This window comes from Dermacentor silvarum, unplaced genomic scaffold, assembly GCF_013339745.2.
Source record: "Dermacentor silvarum isolate Dsil-2018 unplaced genomic scaffold, BIME_Dsil_1.4 Seq566, whole genome shotgun sequence".
NCBI classification, from domain to species: Eukaryota; Metazoa; Arthropoda; class Arachnida; order Ixodida; family Ixodidae; genus Dermacentor; species Dermacentor silvarum.
In genome coordinates this window covers 11852-30389 of record NW_023606441.1, presented here as the reverse complement: position 1 = coordinate 30389, position 18538 = coordinate 11852, and the positions used below count along the sequence as shown (strand labels likewise).

Here is an 18538-nt window from a genome sequence, read left to right as displayed (position 1 = left end):
CCGAACTGCGGTAATCAAGAAGACGCGCTCCACCGCAACATAGACGGTCCTGAATATTCCTTGTCTGAAAAAAAAAAAAGAAAAAAAAAGAGAAAAGGTTTTGCGCTCATCGTTGGACTCTTCTTGCTCATATTTTGCAGAACGATCGTATTTTGGGGTCTGCTTCCTTTAGTATAACACTTACCGGAGTATTTGCCTGGTTTTTAAGGAAAAAAATGCAAATTTGCCTTCACTTATGGAAATGCGAGCTGCTCCAGCGACGGCGCTAACATAAAGTTGTGTCGCCGCCTGCCGGCAGCTGCAGAAAGCAGCCGGTCAGCCCGGTTAGCCGCGTGTTCTAGGAGCGGGCAACAGGCGGCAAACCACCTTAACCAGCTGCTTTCCGCAGCTTCCGGCAGGCGGCGACACAAGTTTATGCTTGCTCGTCGGTGGATCAGCTCGCATCGCCATAAATGAAGGCAAATTTGAATTTTTTTTCTTACAAACCAGGAAGTTCACTGCGGTAAGTGTTATACTAAATGAAGCAGACTCAAAATGCGATCATTCTGCAAAATTTGAGCAAGAAGAGTGCAGCGGTGAGCGCACAATCCTTTTTCGAACCGGCGCTGCGAAATATTCCGGACCCTACAAGAAAGGCTGGCGGCTCGCTTGCTCATTGAAAGAGGATTTTAAGTCTCACTGTAAGCGTTTACTTTACAGACGAAAGGTTCGAGCAAAACTTACGCAAAATGAATGAGAACTGGCGTTAGAAAACGCCAAAATAAACAAAAATTTAGTACCGAAAGCCTACAGTTCGGAAGGAACCTTTATACCAAAATAGCCCCTCCACCCCTCCAATACTGATTGCATAGTGTACAATCAATATTGCATGGTGCACCGATAGACTAAGATATCACGTTGCTTTTACATTGAGCGTTAGAGCATTATTCTGAGCTGTTCCTGACACCATCCACAAAAGTGAATTAGGAGGTGATATTTTGAAATCGAAACTGAAACTTGTTCAGGCACCGCGGCCGTAGCGTCGCCACTATCGCTGTTTACAGACATGGCGTCGTGTTATGCAGCGTGCGTATCTCTGTGGTGATGCAGTCGTCGTTGAGTGACTTTTTCTTTTACTCTGTCGTGATGTCGCTTTTATATTGCGCTCATTAACGAAGGAAGAACTTCTGGGCCGGATATGATGCGTCATACGGGAGGAACTAATTCAAGAGCAACCTACTGCAACACAACCTCGGTGATCCCTTTGTTTGATTTGCGGACGGACGTGATTCGTAGTGTTGGAGGATACCGTCTTCAAATGCTTCCGCACAACAGTGAAAAGCAGTGCCGAAGTTCCTTCTCGACAACGCGCTCTGTGGCGAGGAGAAATGCTTTGAAGTCCGGGCACATCGGGAAGTCGGCACATTGCCCCGAGACCAACGGACGCCCGGCAATCGGCAGCGCGGCACATCGCCACAAGACGGACGGACGCGTGTTTTTCGTGCCAAAGGTAGGTAGCCGTGCATGCTATCCTTTTTACGTTGCGCGTTATCATTGCTCTATGCATTGTTTCCCTGGAAATCGAACAGCGTGGTACCGAATGCGGTTGCAGTGGCGTTGAATCTGCTTGCGCACTACGTTTGTAGAGATTAGTCGCTACTAATACGCGCTGGTAGTGAGATAAGACGTGCGCACTACCACTCGTAAAATTTGCCCAGTATTAGACGCAAAGATATTCCGTCGGCAAGATGATAACCGTGCATTTTAAATTTGGGGGTTTGCATTAAACGCTGTATTGACTCGTAACGAAGCCGAAACGTCGGTATGAATACGTCCGAGCTACAGCGCTAAAAAATATCTGCAGCCACCGCGGTGTTCTGCGAACCAAGAGTCGATACCGTAAGACAAATTACGTTGCATTTAGAAGTGTTTGTTTTGCGGCGCATTTTGTTTGTACGGAGCCGTGATGAGTGTGCATGGTTGCACTTTAAATTATCGGCGTTTAAGGAATAGATTTAAACGATTATATGTGTAGCGTGACACGGAAGTTGATAGCTGATGCATATTGAGACAACTTCGTATTACCGTATCCTTGGCGGATTTACGCAGTTACAGAAAATGCTTCTCTTTAATTACGTTTTTCCAGATTTCATTTTGCACTGAAAAGGGCTGTTAAACCGAGGTAGTTCGTACAGGACTGCAAGAAAACTGTACCTGAAATACACAGCTGTGTTCTCGTTCTATTTGCGTAGTAGTTTTCCGTTCATTTTACAAGTGTGGGACAAATGCAATGGCAAATTGTTGGCTTGCGAGCCTGAGTGGTGGTTTGCAGTGGTTATCGGCGGAACACTGTAGAACAGTTGCCATTTCTTTCTTAATAAATGTATGCACTGATTTGTACAAGCTTTATTTTTTTTATTAGAGAGACTGTTTGAATGTGAAAATTTCGATTCTGTGCAACAGGTCCAAAGACATTTCATAACACTGTCAATATGGAAGAGGCAATAATGTTCCAATTGCATATTTTATATCAAGCTGTTTGTAAAATACGGCACATGTTGGCTTCGAATGGGCAGTAAGCTTCCTGCACTGTATGTGTGCCCATGCCTTGAAGGTACACCTGAGCTTGAGATTATTAGTTGCCATTTGGTGCACTACGTAGATTGTGGAAGACGTCTGCTGCTTTCTTTATGTGGCGATGGGTTCATCAAGAAACCATTTACATGTATTTCGCTTGTTCTTAGAGTGAAATAATGACTGCATATTACTGTCGGGAATTATAAAGCACCTGCTCTACTTCCTCTGATAGTGGTGTCGTAAATTTAAATTTTCACCTGCATGGAGCAAGTGGGCAGAGTTGTGTGATCTAGAACTTGTCGCACATTATATATGTGGTTAGGCATTATGTATGTGGTCAAGCATGCTTAGAATTAAACCGCCACCTGACGTGGTTGCTTAGTGGCTATAGTGTTGGGCTGCTAAGCACGAGGCCGCAGGATCAAATCCCGGCTACGGCGTCCGCATTTCGGTGGGGGCGAGATGTAAAAAACACCAGTGCACTTAAATTTAGGTGCCCGTTAAAAGAACCTCAGGTGGTCCAAATTATTCCTGAGTCCCTCACTATGGCGTGCCTGATAATCAGGTGGTGGTTTTGACATTTAAAACCCCCATAATTGTTTTTTGAATTAAACTGCTTTGAATCCAAGGCAGGTCAGCTGGAATTGCCTTGGCATAACACATCACTACTGCCACACTCAGAGCAAGCATGCTGTAGCTGGTACTACTTTGTCGGACGTAAACAGACCTGTGGAAAGCATAAATACTGAAAAAAAACTGCAAATTTCCGAAAAGTTCCAGAAATTCAACATGCATAATACCAAAGGTGGCTTAGCAGATTTTTTGAACTGTCACTGTGAATAGAACATCACATGGAAAGAAATTTATTGTACACTTTTACACTTCAGGTAACACCTCAATAACTTCAGAAACACATTTCCTTCCTGAAATCTCAGACTGTGGAGTAGCTACTTTAATGTGTCAGTAGGTGCACCTCATTAGTGGGATCAGTTGGGGTCCTTTCAGTGTTTATTTGCTCATAATAAACTTATCAGCTGATTGGTAGATAATGCGCAAGTGCTAAAATAGTCCTTGTGTTTGTCGCAGTGTCATCTCTTATTCAGTGCAACAGTTGTCTGTGTGAAACTGTATGCTTTTGTATGTAATAACCTCTAAATTGACTAGCATCTGTTGTGTCACTCGACATAGTTTTAGAGCCTGTCCTGTATTTCTGTACTTTCAGAAAACCTGTTTTTTTTTCAGCCTCTTCCTCTGCAGATGACGGTGATAATATCTGTGAGCAGCACTGACCTATGCCTGAGTGAAGAGAGATATAAGTAGGTAAGTCTAGGCTTTGTTGTTAAATCATTTTGTCATTATCGTAGCTGTAAAATAGATTTATGGAATTTCAGTGTGACATCTCGTGTGGTCGGGCTGAATGAATTGCAACTGTGATGCATAAACAAGGGAAGTAAGGCATGTTGTTGGGCTAGTCAGTTTATAGATTCAGCAAAAATTTTTAAACTGCGCAAAGAAGACACAACGTGAACAGAAACATGTGTGAGCTTCAATGTTTCTGTTCACGTCTTGTCGTCACGCAGTTTAAAAATTTTCTTGAAACAGGGGAACAGGCACAAGTACTGATTTGGAATGAAAAACTTACTGAATGTACAAAATATATCTACCATAAGAATTCAAATGCAACCAATTCTGAAACTACTTGAAAGTGGTTCATTTCCAGGTTTAGCTGCACTTGTAACAGCAGTCTAATTTAGACTCCAAAACATGCACTTGAGAATACTGCATGCTTAGAAACCAGCTACAGTGTGATTACATGTTGCACATCCATGTAATTATGCGTAACAAATATTCCTGTTCGCATTTCAATTTATGCTATAACTGAGTAAACTCAAGAAATAGTGTGCATATGCTTTTGTCAGTAACTTCCATCTGTTATGTGTGCTTCATTGTTCTGTACAGCAGATATTATGTATGCTTTTCCAAGAGTCAATGAAATTGCTACTTATTGCAAAGCTAGAAGTAGGTGTGGCTCACACTGTTTTTCGCTGTTGTTGCTTTGAGTGTTACATATGGCTGTACATTATCCCGTGGCATTGTCAGTCTCTTAACTATTCGGTGGCATCTCAAATAAATGCTAGACTATTGATAGGTGTAGTATAAATGAAGGTTTCACTGGCAGGCACACAGAAAGTTGATGCTTTCTGAGGCATAAAATGTCTGTGCACCTACACCTGCAATCTTTCATTGTTTTTTTGCATGAGAAGTGGAACACACGAAGAAGATATTCCTCTTATTGTGTTCAACTTGGTGCCATGGTACCATGAATTTATACTAGCCAGTCCAAATATTATTTGTTTTTGTTAATGTAATCTTTGACACATGCGAAGAGAACTAAATTGTGGTTTTTCGCATTACAACTTTTTTTAGAACAAACACTGACCGCTTATGATAATGTCAAAAGCAATGAGGCAAACCAACCGTATCGTCTGGCATGCTCACAGAAGGCACTACAGATACAAGTGTTTAACCTGAAATAACATCTTTTTTATAGACAAAGTTATGCCGTCCTGGCACACATCTTTGGCTGTTGCTATACATTGTTACAATTAATTTGTTTCGCTTTGGGATTTTTCAGGAACCTGGTGCTATTAAACAGTGGACGACAAGCGCATTTATTAAAGGGCAGCTAAATGGCTACCATACCCATTTTTACATTGTTTTTGGGCTGTCTCGCTCTGTCATTAACATTCCCTAGTTTCGCTAGCCATTTAGCAGCTCTTGTAATAAATGCACATGCACTCAACTGTTTAGTAGCACCAGGTTTCTGAAAAATGCAAAAACCAAAAAAGAAGTTTAGAGGTGCACTGGATAGCAAAAGTCATAGACAAGTGTGTCAGTGTGGTTTCAATAAGCTGATCAAAACGAAGCGATGGTATATATCGATAAAAACTTGTAACTGTAGTGCCATCTGTCCACATATGAAGGAATTCATTTTTTTTATTTGCCAATGTACTAAAGTGTTTACCAATGCACGGATCACCAATCCTAAAACTCCACTTATCTGTATCTGTAGTCAACTCGACCCATTTCAGCATCGAATAAGAGCACATTCAGAATGGGGATGGCAGCTACATTGAAGCAATGAAGGCACAAAAAGCACTATCTGGTGTCCGTCTTTTTTTTTTTTACTGTGCTCACATAATGTAGCACCTTTGGCCTATATAGCTTCTACAGCTTAATGGAATAGAATATATAACACATGCACTGCAATCGACGACATTTTTGGTGCAAAAGAAAGTCATGCTAGCAACTAATGAATGGAACCTTTAGGTTGCAGGCGACAAACCTTCACGAGGTTGGCTACCCAAGTTAGTTCCTGGTGCTCGTTGCAGATGGCCTGCTCAAACAGTCACTGCAGAGGCAGATGTGTGCTGAATGGCAGGGGGTGCCACCATTAACAAGATAAAGGATGCTGCAGGACCGTATATCACAGCCTTTCACACAGCTTAAAAAGCACAGCTAGCAGACATCAACTTTGTCTATTCTGCACCAAACTAGGTAGCATTTACCAGGAATGCCACAAGTGTAAAATGTAAAAAAAACGGTAAAGTGTTGTCAAATGCAGAGCTTACATTATATATCACATTGGATTATTCTGTGGAAGAAGCTACATAGGCTAAACAGGCAGATGTGTGAATGAGGCTGCGTGAGCACAGTAACAAAGTGAAGATAACGGCACCAAATGGTTTGTTGTTCCTTCAATTCTTAAAATGTGGCTGCCGTTCCTGTTTTGAAAGTACCGTATTCTAGGTAGAAATGGGTGCGAGTTGACTCAACAGAATGAGTGGATTGTCAGGGCTGGTCACGTATGTATTAGCAAATATTTTGTGTTGTCAAAAAAAAAATCGGAATTCCTGCATATGAGCTGAGATTACCATGCAAGCGTCAGCATATTTTTGCAATTGTTTGCTGTTGTACTAATGATTACACTTATACATGTATTCTCTGATGCACAAGCCGAGGTACAAAATGGGGTACCGGGAAATAAAAGTTCATCTTGAATGTTAGCAATATGTCTGGGTGTGTTCATACGCTTTATGTTGACCTCGCCTGTATACACTATACTAGCATTTCAAGTGCTTCCATGTCCGAAGCTATTGAGCTATACAAGAGAATGTGTATGTTGGCTATTGAGCTGTACAAGAGAATGTGTATGTTGGGTGAATAATTCTGCAGTTACAGTTATATCTTGAGAATGTGTTAGTTTGAACTGTGAAACTTGTCATCAGCACAAAAAAGGGCTTGTTTTTTTTTTCCAAAATCGAAGGACCTAACCTACAAAATATTTTTATACAAATGTGCTTTAGTGTTATGAGTATCGGTCAAAGAAATAACACTTCATATCTATTGCAGGTGCAGATTGGTGTAGGCTTTGTGCTGCCTTATAACAGTGGCAGTATATTTAAAGTGTACATCACATGCCAAGTGTGCAATAGATGTGGGCCTGTGGACACCAGCAGAAGCTGGGGAAAGATGCCTGACTGGGCAGGCCTGTCGCACAGTTTGGATTCAACCAGAAAGCTTGCGGCAACACCAGAGAAAGTGGCTGCTGTGAAGAGTAAGTGAACAGTTACCTGAATTTTACCTAAGTTACCTGAATGATTTACATTCACTACTGTATATCAGAAAGTTATCTGGATGAGTAGCGTTGACACAGCAAAAAGAAATGCCAAACAATGATTGATGCTAGTGCCTACTGTTTATTGTCTTAAAGACAAGTGAGATTTTCAGCACCTTATGTTCCTTGAAAAGTGTAATGCAGACTTGACATGTTCGATCATAGTTTTCCATGCTGCAGCATTCATCCTAATGCTCTTGAAAAATTGTTTCTGAGTAAAATTAATTTGGTTCTGACACAGCTTGGCAAATTGTGTGGTCTGAAAAGAAGCTATTTAAACCACTGTCTTTCCAATGTGGTGACGGTGGTGATCTATTTGTTATAATCTGCAACATTCAGAGCCATGCGATTTCTAAGCACACCTGTCTTATTGAAATTTGTGACATGTGTCCTATCAGTACTTTTGGCTTACTTGCAGCAATTTCATTTTATTTGAGAATAGAAATGAAGAAAGAATTACTACACAAAGAAAGCACCTTGCACATTAGTGGCATGTCAGTTATAAAATGGATATCTGTATTTGTCGTGATAAGCCTGCGATAAATTATGCCTGTTGTCGACGCCAAAAAAAAGCAAGGCACTGAGGCATCATACAAAGTTTCAGCACTCGCCTCCAGCTTGGATTAGAGCAGATGACTACACAGTGTGACTGTAACTAGCCTTTTCCTTTCTGTGCAATTTCAATTTCTTTGTAAATCTAACTGCCAGTAACTCTTTTTTTAGCACCCACAAACAGTCTCCCACTATTTCCATTTGCTGCAAGAATATGTTTATTAGAAATAAACGAGCATAACAGATTGCTTTGTTTATTTTGAGACACTTCCTTAGGCTACTTTACATTGAAGATGTATTGCAGGTCAGCTTATCAAAAAAACAATATTGTGTTTGAACAGTGATACACAAAGACATTGATCGGAAATGATGCATTGTGGACAGCACAGAAAATCAAGGACTAAGGAAACAACACAAAATTGTTGCTGTCTAAACTGAAGGTTTATTTAGAAAGCCTTGGTGAATATGATGGCCTTGATATAAATGAAGAAAATTTCTTAAAGGGCCCCTAAGCATAACATCTGACAGTTGATATTTCAAAGAAATGTGTGCATGATGTAGAGAATGCCATGACCATAGTCTGGTGAATGCGGCAGTGCTATGTGCTGTGGGAATGCCACAAATCAAAAAAAAAAAAAAAAACTCGTGTACTGCTCCCCTGGCCTTTCTGGCACTGCCTCCGTGCATCACGATGTCAACAGGGTGCTCCAGGTGACCTCGGCGTTAGGAGCAAAAGCTGTCGACCAGTCAATCATCGAGGAAGGACAGAACCGACATGACTAGAGCCAATTTTGTGTTCGGAGAATGCCGGAGGGTGTCGCCCATTGTGCAACACTGAAGCAATTGTGAAGGTTCCATTAAGCTATCTTAATGGGGAGAGTGATTAGGGGCAGACAATAGAGGAACCTTACTTCTGCCGTGCAATGCAATTCGTAGCTTTAGCTGCACTTTGTAGTGTAGTATCAGGGCACGAGTAACGAGTGTAGCGAAGGAGTGAGAAACAGTGATGGCTTATCAGCGGTTTATCAAATGCCTTTACTTGTGCTATTACTGGAGCGCTATGTCAAAAAATTCTTGCAGCTTACGTTCATGTGCACTACAGTTCTCGCTTATAACAATCGCAGATATAACGAATTATTGGTTTAAAATGACCGCATTTTATTGCATTTATTATTTTCTGACCATGCCTGTTCAAACTGCGTCCACATATAATCAACATACTCAATAGCACCGTACTGTTAAAACAAACATGTCAGATCCGATCGCAGTAAAAGGAGGGTGCACACCAAGTTCTGAAGTTTGCAATTGCGACTGAACTGCACCAGTTTAGTCATGACGATGATTTAACTGCGAAGATGAGTGAGTGCTGCACGTGGATTTCAGAAATCACAAGGAAATTCACTCTTTTTCAACCGTGCAAGGGTAATCATGCTTTCAAGGCATTTCTCCAGTGTTCTTCAGAACGAGGCCATGCAGTGTATAATGGTATTGGCCTTTGGAAACTGGCGCACATGGCTCCCTCAGGTCACGTGTGCTCTGTTCTCAGTGTGACACTGCTTACACTCTCGGAGGCCACAATGGCACCGTTTTTGCACTGTTCTCTGCGTGGTACTGCGCCTATTTGAACCAATTTTTTGCTTTCTCGATCAATTTCCTTATTGCAAGGTGAAACTGTATAACATATGACTGCTTGCTGCCCACAAGGTGGGGAAATTTTATTAGTTTAATATCCTTTACAGAAAGGTTAATTTCGTGGTAAGAGTGGGTTTAACCCGATTTTTATAACGCTTGTTCGAGGTGGAGAAATGGTAAATTATGGGATTTTATCAGAAATCAAAGGACCTAACCTATACAATATTGCTTTATGCAAGTGTGTTTTAGGGTTACGATTACTGGTAAAAAAATATACTTTCGATCTGTTGCAGGTGCAGATTGGTGTGGGATTTGTGATGCCACTCAACAAGTGGCATTACATAATAAAGTGTACCTCCGAAGCCAAGTGCGCATTAGGTCTGGCACAGCATCTGTGGACACCAACACAAGCTGGGGAAAGAAGCCCGACTGGGCCGGCCAGCCGGACTATCTCTGATGCATCTGGGAAGCTTCTGGCAACACCAGAGAAAGTGGCTGCTGTGAAGAGTAAGTGAACATTCACCTCATAAGAAACTTGACTGTATATCTGAAAGTTATCTGGATAAGTTAACGTTGATGTACACACAATGGAAAGAAATGCCAAAGCAAGAATGATGCGAGTGCCTATACATGTGTATTTTTCTTAAGCCGTATATATGCACTGTCAAAGCAGCATAGGATAATATTGAGATATTGGTTTCTTGCGAAAACTGTCCGCAGTTTCCCCTATAATCGGTTTCAATGAGAAGCAATCAAGAAAGTCAGCTGGCAACATGTGCCTTATTTGAGCATAAAGATGAGGAAAGAATTACTACACAAAAAAACACCTCGCACATTATTCACATGTACGCTATGACATGGATAGTTGAGCTTGACCTGTGTGCAGCTTCCTATAAATTTTCATGCCTGTCATCAGTGCCCTAAAAAAATCAAGGTGCTAGGCATCATGCATAGTTCTAGAACTCGCGGCCAGCCTGGATTAGAACGGATGACAACATAGTGTGGCTGTAACGCCTAGTTTTTCTGCGCAGTTTCAATTGCTTTATGAATGAAGTGCCAGTAACTCTTGTACTGCCATCAACAGTCTGCTGCAAATACCGTTTGTTGCTAAAAAGGTTTTTAGGAACAAATGAGCATAAGAGATTGCTCTGTATATTGAGATGCTTCCTTAGGCTTTTTTACATTGAAGATGTAGGCTAGCTTAGCAAGGAAGCTATATGGGGTTTCAAAAGAACACTAAAACATTGGTTGCCATCATTGCAGCTAAATAAAGCATGGAAACCAGCCATGACTACGGCTTGTACATTAAAAAAATTTTATGCCTACTTGGCTAATGCTAAAGTTACGACCCGCTTCCTCGCCCACTGCATGAAATACAGACTGCGAGCAACAGGCTAACGGTAGCAGATGACAGAACTAGCACCTTGCAGGTCTCCTGCATTCGTTGGAGACATCTTAGGTTAGCAGCGCGACGATCTACATGGAAGTGAGAGAAGGGATAGGAAAGAGTGCTGACTTACAACAATTTTATTGCGCACATAACCAAGGTTTAAATACCACGCTAAGGCACAAAAGAAAAAACAGAAAGGTAGCACGTATTCAGGACTCGGCTTCCAACATACGATATGCAAATCATGTGGTTAAATATTGCACTTCTTTATCGCACAGTGACGATGAAGGGGCACTGATACAACGCTCCTCAGATTTGTGAATTTCGAGCGCTTCAATAATTTCTCTAGTATGTTTGTTTTTGTTGCGACTGATAATTTATGCGCTATCAAATAAGGGTTTGCAACGGTGGTCTCTGCAATGAATACCAAGATGACCATCCACAATCTACATGGAAGTGAGAGAAGGGATAGGAAAGAGTGCTGACTTACAACAATTTTATTGCGCACATAACCAAGGTTTAAATACCACGCTAAGGCACAAAAGAAAAAACAGAAAGGTAGCACGTATTCAGGACTCGGCTTCCAACATACGATATGCAAATCATGTGGTTAAATATTGCACTTCTTTATCGCACAGTGACAATGAAGGGGCACTGATACAACGCTCCTCAGATTTGTGAATTTCGAGCGCTTCAATAATTTCTCTAGTATGTTTGTTTTTGTTGCGACTGATAATTTATGCGCTATCAAATAAGGGTTTGCAACGGTGGTCTCTGCAATGAATACCAAGATGACCAGAAACAGAGTTGAAAACGTGATTATTATGCTCCCTTAATCGTTCATTGAGACAGTGTCCCGTCTGACCAATGTATTCGCGGCCGCAGGAAAGAGGAATGTTGTAAACAACACCTACAGCGCACGTGACAAAGCGGTTATTATGGTTGGTTCTGCAGCAATTTTTTTTTCTTTCTTAAGGATTACAGTTGACCTGCCTGCATAAGCGTGACAGCTTATGTGGTGCCAAAAACACAACATCGTCACCAGCACGCCGACCAACTTTCTTGATATTATGGGACGTGTGGATGTAAGGGATGACGCTGACTTTCTTCCTGGACGTGGCAGAATCTGAGTTGCTAGCTTTTTATTGCTTTGCAAGCTTCCGGTTACTGACGTCAGCAGACTGCCTGGATCGCCCGATTGCTCAAGTCTCCGGGTCTGTTTCCCGAAACTGGTTTACATTAAGTGGTGACAGGACTTTGAAAGGGAATTAGTGAAGCATAGGCTAACGATTCCTTGCTGAGCTTTGAATGGGCTGAGTTAAATGGTAACAGAGCTTTGCAAGCTTTGGGTTCATACATCCAGCACAGCTGGTTGTTCCTAAAAATGAGTCAGGTCTAAAAACCTAATCGAGTCGGCAACTGGCAGCTCATGGGTTAACACAAATGTATGAAGACATTCTTTAAACAGCGATAAAGCATCACAGCAGCTAGTTTCGACAGTGTCGGCCTCAGTATCTAAAAGAACCAAAAAATCATCTACAAACCTAAAAACTTTTTCCACGAAAGACGCAAGGAGTTTGGAACGTGCACAGCCATGAGTGGCTAGCAAGATGTCACTCAGCATGAGCGCTATGCATGAACCGATGCAAACCCCGCCCCTTTGTAGATACGTCTTCCCGCCGTGCGCTTTCCAAACTCCTTCTGTCTTTCGTGGCATGTTTTTAGGTTTGTAGATAATTTTTTAGTTCGTTTAGATACTCACGTCGACACTGTCGAAACTAGCTGCCATGATGCTTTATCGCTGTTTAAAGAATGTCTTCATCCATTTGTCTTAACCCATGAGCTGCCAGTTGCCGACTCGATTAGGTTTTTAGACCTCAGACTCATTTTTAGGAACAACCAGCTGTGCTGGATGTATGAACCCAGAGCTTGCAAAGCTCTTTTACCTTTTAACTCAGCCCATTCAATGCTCATCAAGCAAGAAATGGTTTGCCTATGCTTCACCAATTCCTTTTCAAAGTCCTGTCACCACTTAATGAAAACCAGTTCGGGAGACAGGCCCGGAGACGAGCAATCGGGCGACCCGGGCAGTCTGCTGCGTCAGTAGCCGGAAGCTTGCAAAAGCAAGGAAAAGCTAGCAACCCAGATTCTGCCACTTCTAGGAAGAGAGTCACCGTCATCCCTTACATCCACACGTTGTCCCATACTCTCAAGAAGTTGGTCGGCGGGCTGGTGTTGATGTTGTGTTTTCGGCACCACATAAGCTGTCATGTTTATGCAGGCAGGTCAACTGTAATCCTAAAGAAAGAAAAAAAAAAGTTGCTGCAGAACCAACCATAATAACCGCTTTGTCACGTGCGCTGTACGTGTTGTTTACAACATTCCTCTTTCCTGCGGCCGCGAATACATTAGTCAGATGGGACGCTGTCTCAATGAACGATTAAAGGAGCATAACAATCATGTTTTCAACTCCGTTTCTGGTCATCTGGATATTCATTGCAGAGACCACCGTTGCAAACCCTTATTTGATAGCGCACAAATTATCAGTCGCAACAAAAACAAACATACCAGAGAAATTATTGAAGCGCTCAAAATTCACAAATCTGGGGAGCGCTGTGTCAGTGCCCCTTCATTGTCACTGTGCGATAAAGAAGTGCAATATTTAACCAAATGATTTGCATATTGTATATTGGAAGCCGAGTCCTGAATACGTGCTACCTTTCTGTTTTTTCTTTTGTGCCTTAGCGTGGTATTCAAACCTTGATTACGTGCACAATAAAATTGTAAGTCAGCGCTCTTTCCTATCCTTTCTCTCGCTTCCATGTAGATCGTCGCGCTGCTAACCAAAGATGAAACTTTACCAACATGCCCGTTAAGCCAACCTTGCGTTAGAGACAGTCTAGCCAAGTTGTGGCTCTCGAAATCTGAGAGAAATTTGGGTGGTTGAAGAGCAGACAAATTATGCGAAATCGGAAGCAATAAATCCGCGTGACGGTGCTTCGAATGCAGCTGCTGTTTGACTAAACTTCGCAGTAAAGCCAAACTCCTGGTGAGAAGAGGCGTAGCTTTGGCAAACACCTACTGAAATCCCATGCGACTCAGCAAAACAGTGTGATGCATGTGCATACATTCTCGCTGAAAATAAATCTGCTCTGCCATGTGCGCTGGGTAGCATATTTGTGTGTAATATATGCTGCATTGTATTATGTGAAACTTGTTGAATCTTTTGCAGCAGATTTCCTACATTCACTTATTACTACAAATGGTTTCAATAACAATTTATTTCTATATTTATTGCACTCTTTAGACTGCCTGGAGAAGTACATCGGGGAACATCCGATGGGGCCACCAGCACCACCTCCAGAGCACCACCTTGCTTCTGTAACGAAGCACCTTTGGAGCTTCACAGAAGCGGGCGCGAGGGCAAGCGAGTATGGAAGACGTGAATCGCCTTAACCTATTGCATTTTTTCAATAAAGTCTGAAGATATGGAACATATTATGGTGCTATACATTGATTCCTTATGGCATGAAAATGTAGCGGCATACTTGGCCACATGTAGATACAGACTGCACACTTTGCAAGACTCAAGAACGCATGAAGATAGCCCATCATGAGCTTCCTAAGTGCAATGGCTGCTCCTTCGATTCATTACACAACCTGCATTTGACCTGATGTGCCCACTGTTATACCCAGCATTCCACCCATCGCCCAGAATTCCACCCATCGCCCGGCATTCCACCCATCGCCCGGCATTCCACCCATCGCCCGGCATTCCACCCATCGCCCGGCATTCCACCCATCGCCCGGCATTCCACCCATCACCCGGCATTCCACCCATCACCCGGCATTCCCACCCAGCATTCTACCCATCACCCAGCATGCCCACTGCCCAGCATGCCCATTACCATAATCCACCGTGATGATGGATGATGGATTCCATCATGCCCAGCATCGGGCAAATTTTCAATAGGGGTAATACGATTTTGCGGCCGCCTCGAAGGCTTGTATTGTGGCGGTGACCAAAATGCAGCTGACGGCGGCTGGTGGTAGGACGGGATCGGCACAACGGGCGGATGTCTCAAAGGTTCCTGTGTTGGTGATGACCATGGTGTGGCCCTCGGTGGCTGATGGTGCGACCGCATGGGCGTCATAGCTGGTTGACGTCGGACAACGTCGGCGTAACTTAGGGGGTGCTGCTCGTGAACAGGATCGCTTGCCGAAAACGCTGGCCTAACTTCATCACGGAAGATTTCAGCGACTGATCCCATGGGTGGGCCCACTGCCGGTGTCCAGAGCTTCTGAAGTTCTTCGCGAAGAATCTCCCGAATTAGATCACGGAGGGAGTTCTGACTGGTAACGGTCATTGCGGCGGAGTTGACAGGAGTGCTGGTGGGCAAGCGATCGTACTGCCTGCCTCTTAGATGAAGTGCGCGTTCAATACCAGTGGCTTCGTTTATAAAATCAGCCACGGGACTCGGTGGATTGCGCACAAGTCCGGCGAATAGTTCTTCTTTTACGCCACGCATAAGATAGCGCAACTTGTTTTCTTTCCTCAGGCATGTGAGGGTCAGCTCTACGACACAGGCGGGCCATGTCCTCGGCAAACATTGCCATGGTTTCATTGGGTTTCTGGAAGCGCAACTCAATTAGTTGCTGGGCACGGTCCCATCGATCAACACTCGCAAATGTTTCAGTGAGCGGATGTTGGAAATCATTCCATGTGGCGATGTTGGCTTCTCGGTTCTCAAACCACGTGCGAGCACTACCGTCAAGGGAGAAATTGACGTGGGAGAGCTTTTGTTGAACAGTCCACCCATTGACCTTGGCAACACGTTCGTAGGGGTCAATCCAGTCCTCAACGTCTTCATGTGCGCCACCATGAAAGTGATCGGGAACCAGTGGTTGCAGAAGGGTTACCTGGGACGGACTGTGAGTGGAGCTGTCTTGTGGAACTCGTGGAACCTGTGACGGGCTTTTTTTTCCTATCTTCTGAGTTTACCACTATCGGTGAAACGATACGTGCACAATGATTCCATTCTGCCGGTGCTAACATATGGGGGCGGAAACTTGGAGGTTAACAAACAAGCTTGAGAACAAGCTGAGGACCGCACAACGAGCGATGGAACGAAAATGTTAGGCGTAACGTTAAGAGACAGGAAGAGAGCGGTCTGGATGAGAGCAAACGGGGATAGCTGATATTCTAATTGACATTAAAAAAATGAAGTTGGGCAGGCCATGTAGTGCGTAGGGTGAATAACTAGTGGACCATTAGAGTTACAAAATGGCTGATGAAATGTTGGGGTGGGGTGAAGAAACTACGAAATTGGCAGGTGGAAATTGGAATCAACTAGCACAAGACAGGAGTAATTGGATACCGCAGGAAGAGGTCTTCGTCCTTCAGTGGACGTTAAATAGGCTGATGATGATGATGATGTTCTGGTAATCCTTGCTTCATTTTTCGCCCTACTCATCTGGAGTACCACATGTCAGGCGTTTGTCTAACATATCCAGCTCTGAGTATTGTATTTCCCTCTACATGTTTATTTCATTCAAAAAATGTCCAGAAAATAATGAGCTTCGCGCACTATTTAAAAAGATATACATGATGTGGCACTTGCGATGACGGTAAGCAGCCCTGGGTATCGCATGCACGTGAAACAAACTCCTCGAACATCGTAATGCGAAGGCCTGTGACGACTGCGATCTGCAACATGCGAAACAGCCTTTAGACATCTTGTTCTAAAGCACGCTATCGACACCTTCAAAGCTTCCTTTCGATGCGATCTTTCTAATAGCGAATTCAGGAGATATGCATAACGTACCCATGTTCCGGCTTGGTTCACCCCGATCCGACATATACTTCTCCTGAACAGGGCAACGACTTTCTTGCTCTCGATAAACGATACCAGTAAGACTAGCGGCTTCGACGTAATGAGTGACTCATTATACAGTTTACTTGAGCGAGCATGACTTGCGGTAATAAAATATAAAAGCGAGCGAGGAGTAAGTTATCCAACGCGCTATTCAAGTCCGGGTAAACGTGGAGAAGGTAGGCCCATGCAGTAATCAGCCATCCAAGAAGTCTAAAGAGTCCGAGCATTTCCCTCTTCATATATGTGGAGATGTCCACCAGTTCCTATGAAGAGCAAAAGCCACCGCTGAAGATGATGATGATGCTGTGCTCAAAGTCGCACCTTCCGTGACCATAATCATTATCGTCATCTTTCACAGCACCAGTGAACAGCCGTCAGAGCGGAAGGGCGTGCGCTCGCATTCTGCACGAGCCGCAGGTGCTAGCGTACCACGTCTTCTTCAATCGAACAACGGTTGCGTTCAGCTCTGATCCTCTCAAGCGGCATTCCAGTACCTGAGACTGGCCCAGCAGACTGAACACCAAGGACACCTTTCAAAGGCTGGACCAAGGGCACATCATTTTACGCTGGACGTGGAAGCAGTGTGGGCTACACTGAACATCACAGCACCGGGCCCACCGGCATCTCCGTCCTGCATCTACTGAAAGCGTAAGCCCGTTTACTTCAGTTGAATTGCAACCCGTTAAGTAAAATCATATTGTTATTCCCTAAACCAAAAGTGTAGTTTAAAGAGTATACGCTATAATTATTCAGAAGTTTCCGATTGTTTTTTTGTCCTAGTTTGTTTGTTTGTTGCTTTTCATAAACATAAACATATGGGGAAAATAGGTCGAGGTTGTTGTTGTTGTTTTCGCGTATTCGCCTAGTTCGCGGATTCGTCGCATTGTGAATTATATTCGTGTCGTTCTTTTTACTCTATGAATATTATTTAGCGGTCCGCAACAACCCCTGCTTTTTGTTGCCACCCTTATGCCACCCAGCGTTGTTGGTGCGCAGTCACGAAATCCTTTTTTTTTGTGTCCATGACAGGTCCGTTAGTATATAGTCGTAGCAGTAGTAGTAGTAGTAGTAGTAGTAGTAGTAGTAGTAGTAGTAGTAGTAGTAGTAGTAGTAGTAGTAGTAGTAGAAGTAGTAGTGGTCCCCTTATCAGTACTGGTTAGTATTATACTGTTCAGTTGTTCCGTGCAGCACTGAGGAAGGTACAGGCCTCTTCGACCAATCAGGAGCACGAGCACATCTTAAATGTGTCCTTCCGAGCCCTGTCATCTGCTAGCGGCGAGCGCTGCAGCGCGGAAGGAGCGGGAGCATCTCCGAAGACTGTTCCCCATACCAATCTCTCTCGACGTGGTGCAACGCTACGTTTGTGGTATTTGGCGACTCATCGCATCCAAGTGAAATTATTTGCCTTTATTAATATTTTATAAGTTACGGACACAGTGTTCGCGCTTCGCGTGCTGAATCGCAGTGTGCATTCCTGCCACACATCCGTTCGGTGGCTCATTGCTGGCGTTTGGCGGCTCGCGCTCCCGCGGCTCAACGTCACTGCGACGCTATGATTGACCTTGCGAGACATGGTGTAGTAGAGCTTTCGCTCTAAAACGAAGCAAAATCACCTAAAATATCGCAGCTCTAACATGCAGAGAAGCCTTCAAGTAAACATGTTCTGACTAGACCACTTTGTTAAGGCCAATAAGACAAGCAATGGGTTCCGAACACTGGCACTACATCTCGCTTCGAAGGAATCTGCGCTCAATGGTGATGTAGCCTTGGCTCTGCTGCACGGAACTACTGAAACAGAGTACCGTAGTGGTAGAAGCAGCAGCAGGAGCAGCTGCAGAGAAAGAATAATAGAAT

At 43.5% G+C, this 18538-nt stretch overlaps 1 long non-coding RNA gene across 2 annotated transcripts; it reads left to right on the top strand.

The window, feature by feature from the left end:
• Positions 1-1130: 1130 nt before the first annotated feature.
• LOC119435244 (uncharacterized) lies at positions 1131-14603 on the top strand. 2 transcript variants are annotated; one of them, XR_005188797.2, is made up of 5 exons: positions 1131-1489; positions 3799-3876; positions 6970-7174; positions 9712-9925; positions 14116-14603. It is a non-coding gene; the product is annotated as an uncharacterized LOC119435244 (long non-coding RNA). The 2 variants fall into 2 exon arrangements; XR_007464668.1 differs by having other exon boundaries at positions 3779-3876.
• The last annotated feature ends 3935 nt before the right edge of the window (positions 14604-18538 follow it).